Below are 18,585 nucleotides of genomic sequence, written 5' to 3' on the forward strand. Positions count from 1 at the left end.
TGCTAGGCAAGTGCTCTATCACTAAGCTATACTCCAGATCCCATGATTTCTTATAATTTTAATTGGAAAAGCTCTGTGGAGGAACCACAGAGCTCTGGTTCCTCCAACCTTGCCATCCTCATGCTCCACCAACCTCAGATTCCCTCACATTTGTTTCAACCTCATAGCCCTGAAACTCCAGCTGACAGAGCACTATGTCTTAGAAGGCCTTTCAGGCTGGCCTGGAAAGCCCAAATTCTCCTCAGCTGGCATTCTAGCTTCATAGGTTTCTTAGTTGCACTGTGTAGTTATGAATTTGTAATTTTTTTGTCATTAATATCTGATGTTTCCCACTGTCATAAAATCTCAATAATGGCCCTTTTGTGTAGCTGTTTTTTGTTTGTCTATTTTTACTTGCCTGAAATATAGTTCCATAAATATTTGGGAGAGGTTCAATAAATATTGCCGGTATTGCTAGACAGATTGCTTTTGTTCTTGAACTTGGGAAGTTTGTCACCACTGATGATGAGGCACTGTGTGTATTGAGTGTTAAGGATATTCCTTGGTGTGTTTATGGGACTTCTCTTCCTTTTCTTGTTTCTTACCTCTGTATACCCACTATATAAAGTAGGGAGTTTAGAAATTATCTAGTTTAATCATGTTCAGCCTTCTTTAAATATGAGGATCTTTTTTTGCTTTGCCAGTTAAAATTATAAGAAATCATGGGCTCTGCAGTATAGCTTAGTGATAGAGCAGTTGCCTAGCGTGGGCAAGGTTCTGGGTTCAATTCCTGGCTCCACAGAAAATTACGTGCAATCAAATGGTAGTATTTATAGTTTTGTTATCAGTTCATTGGGACAAATGAATAGTTACTGAACACTACTATGAATTTAGTTTACCATGTAAATTGCTTTGAATTTTATCTTAATAGACTCTGCATATGCTTGAAAAACAGCAGTACATATGTTTGAGAGATAATGCTTGGTAGGTGTTTGGATTTTTAGCATCAAAAACCCTGTGCCCCTGTGGTCCCTCAGTCAGGACCTGGATATTTGTATTGGTCTTTATTTTACATACATTAGATGTGGGACTGGTTGCCTGTGGACTTGATTCCCCTTTGTGTTTAATTTGACTAGCATGATGTTTTTTTCGAGCAAACATTTAAAAGCTTAGAGATTTTTCACAAAATCAGATTTCCACTGTTTTTGAAAAATTAGGAGACCATAATCATCTGGTGTTGACCAGACATTGCCTCCTTTAGAAGTGCCTCACTTTGCCATTTCTCCCAGTACTCACGTCTCTCTGCTGTTGTGCAGCAAGTGACTCGTAGAATGGGAACTCAATATAGTGATTGACCCCTAAGTTGGTGAGGCCCCCCTCAGTCTCTGCAGAGGCTTGTGAACAGAAAGAGCCCCGGGTCAGGAGTTAGGAAACCTAGGTCTTTGTCTTCCTGCAGTTCCTTACTGACCAGCTTGGTGACCTTGAACTGAGCTACACAACCTCTTTGAGCCTCAGTTTGGTCATCTGTCATCTGTTGCCTGCTATAATCAATACCTCCTGGATTTCAGAGTTGTTTGATCTATTGAGGGAAAATTGCTTGCTAAAACTGAATTGTTGTTAATTTCCCGTCTTTTCTTTCCTTGTCTCTCCTGTCTTTCTCTCATGAAGGAATTTATCATTCACTTTTACACTTTGACAGTTCATTCTAGAAGTTCCAGAAAGGTTCTGTTTCACATTCTCCCTTACTTTGTTATCCCATCCTGTCTGGAAGCACCTCTACTGCTTTCTTCCTGGGTTCCCTGCTCTTGCTAGAGGTCCCACATTATAAGTAAGCACCTGCATGACACTCCAGAGTTAGAAGCCCAAATAGCAAAGAATTGCAGCTGGGTTGAGATACTTGGTAACTAAGGAATCATTATTGTGCTAACATCTGTGAGATACTGGGCTGGTATGGAAGATTTGTTTTCTAGCAGCAATGTTCTTATAGGCTGAACTTATGTTCTGTGGTAACTTTCATACCATTGCATTGGTTCTTCTGGATCTGGAAGGGTGGGTAGACATCTATGCCACAGAAGAGGAAATGAACTGGAAAGAAGCACAGTAGTGTAGTGGAAAGAAAGAATGTTGACTCTGGGGTCAGGCAGACCTGAGTCTTATTAAGTGACCTTGGGCAAAAAGTAAAGTGGAAATTTCGTTATCAATAAAACAGGGGTAAAAGAAGATATTTCAGACTGATGGAGTGGCTCAAGTGGTAGCTGCCTAGCAAGCTCGAGGCCCTGAGTTCAAACCCTAGCATCAACAAAATACAAAACAAAAATACCCTACAAACATATTTCATCCTCATTTTGTAGTCTGCTTTAGTTTTTAAAGGTTTTGAAAGGAACATCAGCTTCATAGGGTTGTTTTAAGGATTGACTTAGTAGTGTATGTGTTGATGTGAAGTGAGCAGCACTGTATATGAAACGGCCCTTCCTGTCCATATTTATGCCGAAAATCCTATTTTTCCCTCCTCCCTAATTTAGATTAGGGTGTCAGCCTGAGGCCAGTGAAGTAGAATAAAATTGTCTATGTAAAGGCTTCTGCAATTCTTTGGGCAAAGAATTTTTGGCTCAACATGTTCTTGAAAAGATAGGACAGTGCTTTTAGTGACTTTTTTTTTTCTTTCAAAAATTTTAAATAAACAAGAGCTAGATTTTCCAGGAAACTTAAAGAAACTTCTTTTGTCTTTAATAGTTTCCTGGGCATTTAAAAAAGTAATGGATTGGTCAATCAGGATGTTTATTCTGCCCACTGTAAACCCAGCTCAGGAGACCTTTGGGAGGGAGCAGAGTCCCCCACTTCAACATGACTGGCTTCATGGATTGCAAACTTCTTGATCTTAAGCTGACGTTTTAAACCTGATGTTTATACTAGAGATCATTTATGCGAGATCTGACTTGAAGATGTTTGGGGTGTGTGTTTGGATGTGGGAAGGTATGGAATGCCCACTCAGAAGTGTGAGTGTGATGTTCATAGTGGAACTAATCCTTCTGAAGTGGTACTGCAGGTTGAGTACCTGCTGTACACAAAGACCAATTGGGAGAGAAGAGCCTGCCTGGGGATAGAATGAGAGGGTGTCTCTAAGGGGGAGACAAAGTCAAGCCCTGGAGTGAGGAGGAGAAAGGGCTTGGACCTGGGGAAGAGCCTGGGCTAGACCCTGAGAAGTAGGTAGAGAAGCTGCCTCCACCCTGCCAGGAATTGTAAGGCTGTTCCCCTGATGTTCCAGGAAATGCAGGGTTTCTCATAAAGTCACTGGCCTGTGTTGTCTTCAGCAAGTCACTTCCCCTCTCTTCCCAATGAAATGAAGAAATTGGGTTTCCCTTCCCAGTTCATGACTTTAGACTGCGTAAGTAGTCACTTCTCTTATATTGATATGAAAATGTGCATTAACTGGTGAACTTGTGAAGTTCTGGTCAGATGTGGATATTGGTGGTAGTGGTGGTGATGGTAGTTTATGGGGAGTGATTTTTCCCAAGAGAAATTCTAGAGAGTTTATGTTCTGTTTGAGAAGGTCATGTGTCACGTGACACATTGGGAAGCCCAGATCCCCTTTTGTGGCTCTCAGAAGGTGATCCTAAGCTCCAGGGGAGCACAGGCCTCCATAGGGAGATTGGTGCACTGGCTGCTGTTGGTGTTATGACAGCTCTGAGCTTTGCTTAGCAGAGTATAACGCAGAGTGGAAGGCACTTGGAAGGCCCTGAGCAGTGTACACTGAAGGTGACAGCCAAATAATGTTGTGCAAATTAAGTAGGACACCAAATGGGAAATTCATCTTAATCTTCTTTAAATACTTACTGCTTATTTGCCAAGGTTCAAAGTAATACAATTGCAAAGGTTCAGAGGTGTCTAATACAATTTTTCCCCTCTGAACATAATTCTATGCCCATTGTGTAACTCTATTAGAAACATTAGGGTAATTATAGAGCTATGTTCTGCTCTTTGATTGCTGTAATATTAGCCCCGAGTCTGCTTGTACTGACCATATTAACAAGCAACGACTAAGAATTTAAAAGAATTTAGCAGATTCCTAAATTAACATGCCCTCCCCCAAGCTTTTTTCTAGTATTTATGAGTAATTCAGACAGCAGTGTGCCATGTGGGGATGAGCTTTGGCTAATAGTTCAGAAACTCAGTTTCTAAATCTTCATCTGTGAAATGGGGACAGAATTATCTGACTTTCCAGTCCCTGATGGATATGAGGACCAGAGCCTGTTGGGGGTAAAAGTGTCCTGGGAGCAAACCATACGCCATGTGAGTATGAACAGCAGAGTTGTGATTAAGCACAGCTCTTAGAGTGGCAGTGAGGAGCAGCTGCCATCATGAGTGCTTCTTGGTGGTCTTCATGGTGTGTTTTGTGGAAAAGAAATTTTATATTTAATACTTGGGCAAATAATTGTTATATTTGGCACATGATGATGTACAAAATGCTTTATCCCTAATTCTATGAAATTAATGTTTTTTAATTTTTTCTCATTCCACAAACCAGCAAGTAAAGTATAGATGGGTTAAATAATATGCCCCAAATCTAATTAAACTGTTTGAAAATAATTTATTAAAACTTTTGGCTTGTGTTGACTGCTTTGAGAGTTTTCCTTTTCTCATATATGCCATACTTTATCTTGGGAAGAATTTCCCATGACCTGTGTAATAACAATAGCAACTGACATTTCTATTTCTTTTCTTTCTCGCTCTCTCTTTTTTAAGACAGTTTTGTTATGGAGCACAGGCTGGCCTCAAACTCACTGTGTGGCTCAGGTTGTCCTTGAACTCTTAATCCTTCTGCCATATCTTCCCAAAGTACTGGACTTACAGATGTGTGCCACTATGCCTGGTCACCAGCTGACATTTCTTGAAGCTTGGTCTATGCCAGCATGTTTTACAGATGGTGATACTGAGGTGGAAATGGTTAGTAGAGTTGTCCACTGCATCCATGAGGAATTGATTCCAGGACCTTTTAGGACACCAAAATTGGCAGATGGTAAAGTCCCTTATATAAAATGGCCTAGTGTTTGCACATAACCTACACAAATCTCCTGTAAATTTTGTCATCTGTAGGTTACTTATAATAGCAAATGCAATGTAAATGCTACATAAATAGCCATATTATACTGTTTAGGGAACAGTGGCAAGAAAAAAAACTGTCTGTATATCTTCAGTATGGATGCAGATTTTTTTCTTCAAACATTTTTGACCCCCGTTGGTTGAATCTACAGATGCATACCCCAAGGATACAGAAGTCAGACTATAGCTTGCTGAAGGTTACACTGCTAGTGTGGCAGACCCACTCAACTTTTTCTTGTCCTAATAGCAACAATAATAACTGATGAATTAATATGTCTTGACTGTATACTAGGTGCTAGGCACTGTGTTGGTGTCACACTAACCCTATGCAGGGATGCTCTTATTTTACAGGTGGGGAGCTCTTGCCATCCCCCCTACCCCTACCTCAACACACACACAGGGATTTGAACATATCCTTGTCTGCTTTTCTCTTACTGATTTCAAAACAGCAAAAATCAGCATCTCTTATATTTTTCTTGCTCTCCTATTACATCTGTTATTCTTATTCAGATGTTAAAAATTGGCTACAATTTGATGTGCAAACCTGTTGTCTTTTTCCCTTATCATATTTAAAAACAAATGCATGATTGAAGTTTGGATACATGGCAGTATCTAAAAATTCAGATGATGGTATGAAAATCTGGATTTATTGTTTATCATGAACAATGTGACAAGGTGGATTCCTCTTATTGACATCCCCACGCCATGCTGCTCCCTTTAGCCTAGAAATAACCTCTCTCTTTTTCCCACCTAACTTCTAGTCCCTAGGAGGCTTACTTTAGTAAGACAGAAAAATAAATAAACTTTGGCACAGGGAAGAGATTCAGTAAATGTATGCTGAATTAAATTGAAGTTGGTGGCTTATGAAACAGGCTTAGTTTGGTAAGAGAATATTTGCTATTTGTGAGATAACTTGCTCTCCTGATATTTTTGCACATACGGACATATGTTAGGTTTAATCTGTTTATGCAGGGAAGAAGGGTTAGTTCTGTTCCTGTAACTTGAAGGAATGTGACTCACTGGGAGTAAAAAGGTAATATGCTTAATCTCCTTGAGAAAATTATTTTTATTATACTATCCAGCATTTGGAAATATGAGGAAATAATACTTTCTCTAAAACAAGCCATAGATCTCATGAGTTAAGTGAGATAATGTATATGTATGAAGACACTTTGCCTGGTGTTGGATATTGAACCAGTAACTTACAGGAGATGTTTATCACCTGTATGGTTTCAAGACTTTTTGAAACTTTGGTCTGATTTGACAAGGCACTTAACCCCTCTGAGCCTTTTCTATTTACAAATATACATGTGGCTAATGTCTCCTAGTATCCTGTATAGAGTCTAGAATAGAAAAAGTGCTCAATATTTCTGTTGCATAAATGAATAAATAAATATGGAGACTTTTAACACTTTATTCAGTTAATATACACAAAACATAAAGCAGAGTGTCAGTATGTGAGTTTGTTAGGGTTGTTTTTGTTTTGATGGCAGCAGGCATTAAACCCAGGACTTCACATACGCTAAATTGAGCTACACCTCAGCCTTCTGTTGTAGTTTCTAATAATAGGCTCTTTTCAAAAGTTTCTGCTGGACCCTGGCTGGGAGGTGAATCCTGTTCTTGGCTGAAGGAACCAAGGGTTGGCAAGTACACTGGCAGGTGCAGGAGGCCACAAAGTTACAGTTGTGTGTGAAACACTGGTCAGAGAAAGGCAAAGGTCAGGCTTCCTTGTAATGCTTGCTGCTGCTTTCTTTCCTGTTTCTGACCCCTTGCCATTTCCAGTTTTAGCAAGCTATGGCACATGATTAGGCAGGGGTAGGATGATGACGTCAGTCAGATGTATGGAAGATGATGTGCGCTTTGTATTCTAAATACATCTTTGGTTCAGTTTTCTTTTCTCCTACTCCTTCTCCTCCTTCTCCTTCTCCTCCTCCTCCTCCTCCTCCTCCTCCTCCTCCTCTTCCTTTTCTTCTTCTTCAGTCCATTTATTTAAATGTACACTGTACATAAGTTACAGATTCTCCCTTCTGCCATTCAGCTAGAACTTTTTCGGAAAAGCCTCCATTTCTTCCTTGATTCTGTTTTCTACAAGTAACACGAAGTTACCGTCTGTATTTTGAAGATTATAGCTGACAAACACCTGTTTGTTGGTCTTCCTGGCTAGGCACTGGGGAAGGCCAGTGGAGGCTGTGTCAGAGGTGTCTCCGAAGAGAGAGAGACACACAGGAATGGACTCGTAGCGGCTGCGCATGGCCACGGCCAGTTGCGCAAGTGCGGCGTGGCCCCGACCACAGGCAGAGCGAGTCGGTCAGCCGCATGACGTGGAAGTGGACGAGCTGCGCCCACAGCCTCGCGCTGAAGTTGTGCAGGGACATGTCCCCGTCCCCGTCCCCGCCCGCGGCGACTCCTCCAGGCTGCTGGCCACCAGGGCGCTCAGCGCCGGACACGCGGGTTCAGTTTTCTTCTGAGTGGAATTCCTCTTTCTGTGTGATAAGTCATTAGGAAATAATGAAAATGACCTCTAAAGATACAACAGCTTTAAACTTGGATACAAGACGTGACCATCACTTTCCCCAACTCAAGACAATCTTTAAGTTTTTATTGTGGATATTTAAAAGTACCATCTTCCCCCCACCCCCTTCCCATTGCTCTGCTGGACTTGGATTTAGCGATTCTTGAGAGGCATATACTTCTATCAGTAATCACCTGCCATGGCAGGAATGTGAGGGTGGCCATTGTGACTTAGTGCTATATTCTCACAGCATACATTGTTTTTGTTGAAATTTACTTGTATCAAAGGTTTTTACAAGATAGCACAATCTCTTGGCTTCATGGCTTTCAGAATTTATGAGTTTGTACCTGTTTAGTTGGGTAGAGGTAAGGTAAGTATGCCAGATGTTAACTTTATAGGTGTTTTTTTTTTCCTCCAATCATCACTTACAGAACAGTCTGCATCAGATTTTTCAATACCTAGAAAATTTTTGTGCAAGAAGCTTAGGTTTACCTGCTGTCACTATATACTATCAGGCATTAAGCACTAAGCCTGTCACCCTATAAACTCTAGCTTTCTTTAAAGGTCAAGTACAAACTCTTTGTTTATCTGGTATCCTGGATTTCCAAGATTTACCCAATTCATGATTTCCCTGAGTATATTGAGCTGAAAACACTTTAAAAAAAAAAAGAAGAATCTCCTTATTCCTTTTCTTTCTGTTGGGATCTTCCTGATGTCTGTGATCTGTGAACATAGACTATCTACACCATGATGAGAATACTTGTTTGTTTACACATCACTTTACTGTTAACAAACCGATTTTCAGTGCTATTTGAGCCTCATAACCTTCCTCCTTGTCAGGAGGCAAGAATATGCTTCAGTTATTTATTCCAAGGAGGTAATTTTCCAGAAACACCAGAGGATGTCAAGAAAAGGTTACTCTTGGTTCTTGTTTTAATGGGAATAAATAAAAGTGAAAGGAATTTTTTTTGACCAGCTGTAGTTTCAGAAAGGGTTAGACATTTCTTATTTCATGAAGTTCATCCTTCACTTAGAAGACATTTCTGAATTCTACTCTTGGATTTACTTAGGGATTTCTTACTCACTGAGCATCATTTTTATTACTGTGTTTTGCTAACTCAGTATTCACTCTGTGGATGTAAGTGTTCAGGACCTTATTTATTATTTTTTTTAGAGGTCTTTGGACAGGGTTTAATCCTAGGATGATAAGAATTTTTTCTCTTAATTGTAGTTAAAAACTTTTATTGTATTATTTCATCCTTATGTTGTATGCTTATTTGCTATGCAAATAATTCACAAAACATTTTTCAAGTTTTTGTGTTCTGAATGCATCATTTTTGCTTCCTTATTGACTTTTTTGATGACAATTTTGGCTTGTGCTTGAGGCACTTGGCACAAACCGTTGGAAACTGTATATGGACATGATTCTTTATCATCCTATGATAAATGCCAGGGCCAGGGCAGGTGTTTTAAATTTCCCTGCAGACTCTACCTCAAGAAAATAGTTGTGGGGCTTGTCACAGTGATATTTCTTTTTAAAGGAACACTACCTATTAAGTAAAAATTAAGTGCAAATTTAGAGAACCAGTTAACCTCTCAGAATAAGCAATGCATGGAGTACTTTCTCCCAGGAACTCCAACAGTCTGAATTTTTGCATTCTCACCATTCCAGGCTACTTACTAGTGTTGGTTCTCACATGCTTCAGTGCCTCAGTTCATCACTTCTTCATGTATTGTAAGTGCCTGTCTTTCAAGGCTCAGCTCCCAAACCATCTTAAAGGAGACATCCACACATCCTTAACCCTTTTGTGAGAGGATTTTCTCTCTGCCTACATTGAATGGTATGTGTGTTTGAGAGACAGAGATTGAGAGAACAGTTTGTGTGTCTTTTTGTTTATTTAGTAAATTCTAAGCATCTTTTAATTCTTTTCCACTCAACTCCATGCTTGCTGAAGGCAGAATCTTGTGTAGGGTTCTCCCACATTCCTCAACCCAGTTGGCTCCTTGTGTGAACACCAAGAGATACGGTTTGGGACTCTCCTGGGCTTAGCACAGCTTTGTTTTGCAGTTCACTAGGCCGAGAGGGCAGTGCCTTCTTTTTTACATCTTTTCCTGCCAAAAAAAGCAAGAATTAACATTTTAGGAAAAAATCTTCCAGAAGAGAGGAGGGATTTAGTGGATAAAGACAAAGTTTTTAAGTGAAATAATTCATATAAACTGCAGAGCACTTGCTTCTCATTTAGTGAGCTCACTGAATGGGAGCCATCTGATTACCTGGTGGTGTCTTAAGGCCCTCAGTTATGGATGGGGTATGTGTGACTCAAGTGGTAGAACACCTGTCCAGCAAGCACAAGGTTCTGAGTTCAAAACCCCAGAACCACCAAAAAGAGCCCTCAGCGTGACCCCATCACTGGAAACACATGGTATAATATAAATAGAGTAGTCTTTCAACTCAGAAATCTTGTTAAGTTTTACTCTGGTGGCCATTAAAACATTAGAGGAAATCACTTTGTATTTTGTAGTTCTTCCAAGATGTGATGGTTTTGACTTGTGCTTGAGGTACATGGTAGTTTAGGAGTGTTGTTCATGCTTCAGTGAGTTTTATTTCTTTATCACGTGGAATTTTATTTGTGTTTTGTGTTTTTTTGTTGCTGTGAAAGACACCTGAGAAAACAACTTTAAGGGAGGAAGGATTTAATTTGGCTTACAATTTTAGAGGTTTTAGTCAATGGTTGGATGACTCCATTGCTGTGAGCCTGAGGTGAGGCTGAACCATGGCAGAAAGGCATGGTGCTCACCTCATGGTGGGCAGGAAACAGAGACCAGGAGGGGCAGGGACAAGATATACCCTTCAGAGGCGTGAACCTTGTCACCTACGCCTTCCAAATAGGCTCTACCTCCTAAGTCTCCACTGAGTCCCCAAAATATCGCCAAATCATGACTCCATCAATGAATTAATCCTTAGATGAAGCCAAAGCCCTCATGATCACATCACTTCCATCAGCTAGCATCAAGCTTTTAGCACTGGAGCCTTTGGAGGACATTTAGATTCAAACCATGACATGTTTCCAAGACATTTGGTTCTTCTAACCTTCTTACGGTTTGTTAATGATTTCCAAATCTTGGCTAGAACTCAGAATTTTGACCCATGGATGTGTTTCTTTGGTTTAGCCATTAGTTAACAGATTTAGAAACAGAATCTGTCAGGACAGTAATTTTTCATTGTTTTTTAATGAGTTTAGATTTACAAAGCTTTCCCTAAAGGAACAAACCTAATTGCTACGGTCCTTCTGTTTTTTTTTTATGCCCTCTATTTAGGAGGTTACCACTAAGTGAATGGTGCTGGGGGAAAAGGAATAAAAGGCTTTTCTCCAGAAAGGGGCAGCAATGTTGAATGTTGGTGCCCAGCCAGTGTCCAGATAAGCAATCTAAATAAAGCTTTGCTGGCTTCTCCTCTTGCAAGCACGTGCTTGTTTTCTGTAGGTCCCCCATTTCCTTGCTCATTTGTGACCCTTGGACCAGCACCTTCACCTGGGAACTTGTCAGAAATGCAGTGTTTTAGCTGGGTGTTGGTGGCTCACGCCTGTAATCCTAGCCACTCAGGAGGTAGAGATCAAGAAGACTGCAATTGGAAGCCATCCAGAAGCCAACCCTGGGCAAATAGTTTGCAAGATCCTGTGTCAAAGAAACCCTTCACACAAAAGGGCTGATGGAGTGGCTTAAGGTGTAGGTCCTGAGTTCAAACTCTAGTACGCCAAAAAGAAAAAAAGATAAAAAAAAAAAGTACAGTATTTCACACCCCAACCAAGCCCTGTGGAACAGCACCTGCATTTCAGCAAACTGCAAAAGTGATTCAAATGCACATTCAAGTTTAAGAAGCCAGGTCTATTCTAGTACCATCGCAGGTGAAGCAGGTTTTAGAACTGTTAGCCTTTGAAAGAATACTGCTTTTTATTTCTACTTCAAGAAAGCCAAAAAACTCATTGGTGAAATGGGAAAAAAATTTTTTTTGTTCTAAGTTAGTATTTGAAACTTTTTATTTAAGAGAACTTCAAATATATATAAAAGTAGGAAAACTAGTAAATGAACTCCTATGTCTCTGTCACCTAGCTTCAAGCACAACGTAGAACTAATTTTTGTTTTTTCATAACCCCAACCCCACCATGAATTATTGTAATAATTACATAAAGACATGTAACTTATCCCTAAATGTAGTTTTTTTCTTTTTTCCTTTTTAAAACTAATTGTGGTGAAATAAGTATGTTACTAATCTTACCCTCTTAATCATTTTTAAGGGTGCAGCTTAGTATTAAGTATATTTGCATTTTTGGTGCAGTCAGTCTTAATTTTGTTTTTGCTTCTGTTTTTTTTTTTTTTCCTTAATTCATGTATTTGGGTTTTCTTTTCTTTTGTTACATTATTGCTGTACTGGGGGTGCATTGTGACATTTACAAAAGTTCTTATAATTCACCCTCTCCATCATTCTCCTTTATTCCTCCCCTCCCGCCATCCCTGGAATAATTTCGACAAGTCTCATTTTTCTATTTTCATACATTTCCACTGCATTCAGTCTCCTTTACCCTTTCTTTATACCCTCCCCGCTCCAACTGGCACCACTTCCCAAACAGGGCCTGTTTTACCTTCCTGTTCACTGTTTTTGAAAAAAGATACTTTAGTTCATTTAAGATAGCTCTACAGAGAATTTCCTTGCAACTTTTCCATTTATTTATATATTATAACTCAAATTGGTTCATCTCTATCTTTCTTCTTTCTACCTTAGTCTCCTTTTTATGGTGATTTCAACAGACTTAAGAATTCTATATTTATTCTTGTATAGAGTACATTCCCTATATTCACCTTAACTTCTTTCTTTTAGCCTCTCTTTTGCTTCTGCTTTGAAAAACTGATCAAGGTCAATTTATAAACTCAAGTACTCAGAAATGTTAGTGTGATGTTTTTTAAGCCCCCACCTCATCCCAAAATATTTGAGAGCATGTACAAAATGTGAGAATAATCTAACTGATGGAGTTCCTGGTGGGGTTAAAGACTTACAAAAAAATAATTAATGGGAGCTAAAATAATATATGGGATTATCCAAAATTTGAGCTATTCTCTTAATCCTCACTTATCCTGCTCACTGAGCACTGTAGATTCTGGTAGAGTTCCAGAGTACAGCAGTGGGCCAGGCCATTTTTGCTTGTATTGGAATTTGTAGCTCTGTGGCTGCCAAGGATGACATGAAGTGGCAACATCCCAGATTGCAGTGGCCTTGTGGCTTTTAAAGCATCTTATACTCAGAGCTACACACTGCTTTGCCATCTACTTCTCTCCTATCTCTAGACAGCACTGCTTCTGAGCCATTGGAGGTGGATGGCATTGTTTGAACCATCAGTGAGCAGGGGAGTCTTGGGACTCCATGGAGGACTGTTGTGGATTTAATTACTTTTCCCTTTAGGAAGGCCTTCCTCATTTCAGGGTCCTCCTGCTGTGTATACCTAGGTAACTGCTAAGTGTTCTTATTATAATAATCCTTGCCTGGAGGGTGTGATAAAGGTCACAATTTGATATTTATTAATGAGTCTAGTACTAAAACCAGTCACTGGATGCTCTTTCTGGCAATGGGAAGACTTGGGCTTTTAAAGGAAAGTGCATATGCTGGGTGGGGAACAGAAATATTGTTAATTAAGCCACAGGGACAAAATGATAAAGTGTGTCTTGCCAAGAGTTTAAATAATATGCCATTTGTCCTACATCAAGATCTCTTGGTTGTAGATATCTTATTGTTAGTAATGAAATTGAGTTTAAAGCTTGTAGTCACATTCAGTACCTGAAGACTGTCCCAAGCACTGAGTGCCTCTGGTCTAATGTAACCCTGATTTCATTTCCCCCACAGAACTGCTTTTTGTTCCCTTAATCATATTTTATTGCTCTTATCTCAATTCTCAAATATGTCTAATCTTCCAGAAACATATATAATTATCTTTCAAGGGTCTGAATCGTGCCAGATGTAGCAGAAGAATTGCCTCCTAGCTCTTGTATTACAGTAAATCTAAGACAAATCTAAATTTGTCTAAGGTTTTATGTCTTTGGAATAGGACTATACTCTGCCCTTTCCTATCTCTGAGTGATTCATGTCCTCTCATTCATATACTCATCCAATACTCATTGGGTTCTTAGAAGTAGAGGGTGCTGTGGTGAATGCTGTGAGGAAGGCAGAATAATGGGTTAGGGAATTGTGTATACACATATGTGTGTGGAGAAAGAGAGGGTGGACTCAACTTCAGAATTACTGTTTGAGGGGCTAGTGGAATGGCTGAAGTTGAAAGAGCACCTGCCTAGCAAGCGAGAGACCCTGAGTTCAAATCCCAGTAGAACCAAAAAACAAAACAAAACATTGTTTGTCTGTGACCCCATCTATCTGTACTCACCTTAACACCCAACACCATTGTAGGTTGCTTTAACTATAAGAATTACATTGTAGTTTAGTGGGAGTGAGAATTAGTGCAAAACCAAAGAAAGACTGATTTCTGTCTTTGAATGGTAGAAAAGTTAAGACATGTTAGTTTATAATATAAACAATAGTAACAAAGGAAATGGAGTAAAATGTGGGGATGTTGTTGTTTTTGTTCTTGGAGATGAGGTTTTTCTATAATGCCCAGGCTGGCTTCAATCTTCTATACTCAAACAGTTTCCTGCTTCAGCCTCCTGAGTAGCTGGAACTGCAGAGTAACTGCCACTGCAGACAAGCACCACCATGCCTGATCATAAAATGCAGTTTTAACAGAACTGCGTGGGCAGTGCACCCTGACTTTGAAAGGCAGGCAAGGGAATATCCCATTTGATACATTCCCATCCAAGGACTTGGGACCTGACTTTCTCATGTGTGAACCTATGTCCTTGTGAGTTCAAGTGGTTTTGGCTCTTTAGCTCCGTTGCCATGACAAGGAGTCTCTGATATCCACAGACAACCTTTGGAACACACCAAACCTGAGGGTGTTGGGAGATTTCATGAGGATTTGATTGTTACTTCAGGCAGCAGTTCCACCATTAATAAAGCTGATTTTAAAAACCAAATAAAGCACTCCCCGGTCTCCTGCAGTGAGCTGCCTCTAAAGGGCAATAAAGGAAGCCAGGATGGAGGTGAATTCTCTCAAATCATGAGCTGCTTAATAATCATGTAACTTTGGAGTTGGAAGCTGGCATTCAGACAAGTGACTCTCCTGGCATTTTACAAAGGCATTCTTGGGACTGAAAGTTTTGGTCTACTGACTGCACTAAACTGCAGCAGAGTTAAAACTCCTCTTTAGTGTTTCTAAGTACCTTCTATGAATCACTTCCTTTCCTCCCTTTTTTCTAGGAGTGGTCAAGGATTTATAAATCTGACAATGAATATTAAACCTACCTATGAACCAAGCTAAAAGCCATCTCTTTAATCCCTTGTACTTCAGTAGCTCTTAATATCTGCCTCCCATACTACCTTTTCTAATCCAAAATAGAGATGTTTATGTATTTGTCTTACTCGTGTTAGGGTGCAGACTAGATTTTTCTTTTTTTGTATTTTTTCTTGTCAATGTATGACTTTTGCATAAATGTAAAGTGAGTACATTCAAAGATTTAACTCATTAATGGGGAAACGAGTAGGAAGATAAAGCTGGTTCAAAGAGCATTAGGAAGTGTGTAGAGATAGGTGTTGGAATATGTATTGCAATAGCTTTTTAGTTTAGAAACAATTCATTAGTGTCCCACAGGGCAATAATATAGAAACATTTGGAGCTCTTATGTTTGCCATCCAGAGAATACAGGATAAAAATCTCCAACTTAACATGTAATTGCACAAAGTCTGAACTCTGATCAGTGGCAAATAGCAAGTCAAACACAGGTACATTTCCTAGAGAATCAAATAATCCTTGGGTGAGCCTCCTAGATAATACTCCAGTATGGCATTGAAAGGACATACTGACATTCTTTTGCCTTATTTCCAAGTGTTGCATGATGTTTTCTAATATCCTTAGTGCCTTGTACTTAGTCTAAGAGCAGATGCATTTATTCACTTGTTCATTCTGCTTAATAATTATCAAATATCAGTTTTGTGCAAAGTGTGAAGTAGGCCCTAGAGGTGCATAAATGAATGAACAGAGCATCCTTGCTGTTAAGAGTTCAGAGTCTGCTCCTTTTAGCATCCTTAATATGAAGCAGGTAGGCAGAGGTTCTCTTCAGAAGAAACAAGGGGAATCAGCTTTTTTTGACTCAAAGTCCCTTTTAGTCCCAGGGCTTATGGATCAGATAAAATACAAATATCACAGAGAAAGACAACCAGAGCCCAGTACTTTTGGTACAAGAACAAACACTGATGCTACTCCTTTGTGTTCCCATAGCATGTGTAGTTCTTTGCTGATCAAATTTCACAGGACTGTTTTCAATTTATCATGGTGGGCCCCTTTGCCAGTGTTGCCAGGGCCATGGATCCAGATGTGTTCATTTCTGGTTTGGTGAGTTTGCAACATAAGTTTCATCAACTTGTGTGGCAAAGCCCTGCAAGGATCTACCCTTTCCCAGAAGGGTTTTATAAATTGGCAGAGCTCAAACTTCATAGCTGTTAGTACAATTTTCTTTTTCTTTTATTTTTGCTATACTGATTGAACACAGTGCTTCATGATTGCTAGGTGAGTGCTCTACCACTTGAGTCACATTCCAGTCCTTTTGCTTTTGTAGATTTTTTTTTTTTTTTTTTTTAGATAGAGTCTTGGGTTTTTGCCTCCGCTGTCCTGATCCTCCTACCTCTACCTCCTTTGTCGTTTGGTTTACAGGTATGTACCACAATGGTTGGCTGTTAGTACAATTTTCTTACAACAAATGTATATATTTATTTAGGGTGTTTTGTGCATTTTTTGTTAAATTTAATTTCCCTTTTCAAAAAATAATGAGGGAAATGGTGGCTGACATTTGTATTAGAACCATAAAACACTGAGTTGGAAAGAGACTTAGAGAGCTTCTAGCTTCCCCCACTTCCAGCTAACACTTGAGACTGAGGTACAAGGCAGCCAGTGATTAGTGTTTATTCTCTTGGTGACTCACTGGGTACAAGAATTTTGTATAGTCTTGAATTTCTTTCTCTATAATGGCGATTCTTATCTATATCTATGAGCAAGACACAGAAGTCCTCCAGAGAGGATAAAGGATGCTTTTAGTTTGTGTTTACATCTTTGCATCTGTTTATGAAGATGTGAAAATGCAAATAATTCACAATTATATTAAGAAGAATCAAAAGCTTGTGAAATCATAGTACCCAGAGATAATCACAATGAGCATTTTCCAGAGCATTCTTTCAGGCAATCCTCTGTATAAAAGTATACATGGATATCTATATTTATATACACATATAGACGTGTGTGTGTATATGTATGTATATATATATATATATGTGGACATAAGTTTCAGTAATTGAGAAGAGCAACATTTCCTTTCAATTGATTTTGTGTAATCTGAAAAGTGATTGTCAAGTTATCTTAAATACAAATGGAAATTTTTCTTGGTCATATTTATTCACATTAGTATATTCCTAATAATATAACATAGCTTAAACTTTGTGTTTGTGTGTGTGTGTGTACTGGGGATTGAATCCAGGGCCTTACACTTGCTAGGCAAGCACTGTCCTACTTGAGTTGTACCTTCAGTCCCATAACTTAAACGTTTTAGTCTTTTTAAACTTAATCATATATATAAATTGAGGCTATGTCTTTGGAACAGGTGAATGGATAACTAACTACAGAGATGTGCCCCCTCCCCCCCCGCCCGTTCCCTTTGAGGAAGGGCTTGGTAACAGTTGCAGGTAGGGCACTCTACTGACAGCCTCTTGCTAGCTGTCCGTTCCATGAGGGGCAGCTGTTGAGAGCTGTGTGCTCCAGGCCATACCCTTCCCAGGGAACCCACAACTGGACATCTGGTGACAGGGAAGGTTGAGGTAAGAAGGATCATCCTGCCCAGACTTTGTTGGCTTGCTGCGTCTGACTGATTCTGCTTCCTCCTCCTCCCTTTACCAGGATTGATCCCCTAATAAACATCTTAAACCCCATGTTTCAGTGCCTGCTTTTGAAGAAGCCCACCTGCAGCAGTGAATTTTGTTGTTTGTGCAGTGGTTCAGTAGCTGTTGTGGGCAGGAATTCCTACTGCAGCCCTGGCTGGAGAAGCCCTGGTACTTGTGGAATCTGGGCGCTCAGAATCTCCTAATCCATTACTTTTCTCTCCTGTACTCATCCTTTCCTTCTCCACCTCTGTCAGAGGTTTGGCATTTGAAGAATTTGGCTTTGGGCCAGGTGTCAAAGCTGACTGCTTTGTGGTTTCAAGGGAAAGTTTAAAAGGCTTTCTTGCTATTGGTATTCTTTGTAATGAAAACCCATTTTAATTGTTTGTGACATTAATCAATTAAAGATTTATCTGCTTGGGAAGAAATTTCTCTAGAACATGGAAAGCTCCTGCCTAAGAATTGATTAAGTAGGATTTTTATGTTCCCATAACAACCCTGCTCTGCTACTCTATTTCTAACCATGTGATGATGGGTGTCTTCTCTGAGGTTCTCTGTTGACACAGCCTCTCCAATCACTTTACTTTCCTGCAGAAATTACAATCTCACTAATGGAAAGAGGAGCATGAAGCAGCAAATGCCTTTTTGAGGCCTACTAGGACTTTGTTCTAGTCACTACAGCTGCTCAAGCAAAAGCCTCCTCGTCTTGGCCAATGTTGAGCTCATCATTAGACCCTGCCCCTCACCGTCTTCTCAAAGTCCCCTTGGAGACCTTCACTTCAAGGCTGTTTGTACTACCCTGTTCTAGTGTTTGCGGCATCCGAAATAAACAGAGACAGGTGTGCACTGTGTTCCCATGGAGTTCTCCTGTTTCCTTATTGAACCCTTGGAGGGAGAGAGAGGAAGTCCTGATCTCTCTTCTTAACCTCCATGCCTCAGTTTACTTTGATGCATTCAACCTTCAGCCTTAACC

At 39.8% G+C, this 18,585-nt stretch overlaps 1 protein-coding gene and 1 pseudogene across 1 annotated transcript in view; one reads left to right on the forward strand and one right to left on the reverse strand.

Moving 5' to 3' along the window:
* The window catches only part of Mb21d2 (Mab-21 domain containing 2), a 106,525-nt gene that overhangs the window by 14,147 nt on the left and 73,793 nt on the right, over positions 1-18,585 (forward strand). The window lies entirely within an intron of this gene.
* LOC109678619 (proteasome assembly chaperone 4 pseudogene) lies at positions 7,065-14,037 on the reverse strand (annotated as a pseudogene).

The sequence above is a fragment of the Castor canadensis genome, chromosome 5 (assembly GCF_047511655.1).
Source record: "Castor canadensis chromosome 5, mCasCan1.hap1v2, whole genome shotgun sequence".
Classification (NCBI taxonomy): domain Eukaryota; kingdom Metazoa; phylum Chordata; class Mammalia; order Rodentia; family Castoridae; genus Castor; species Castor canadensis.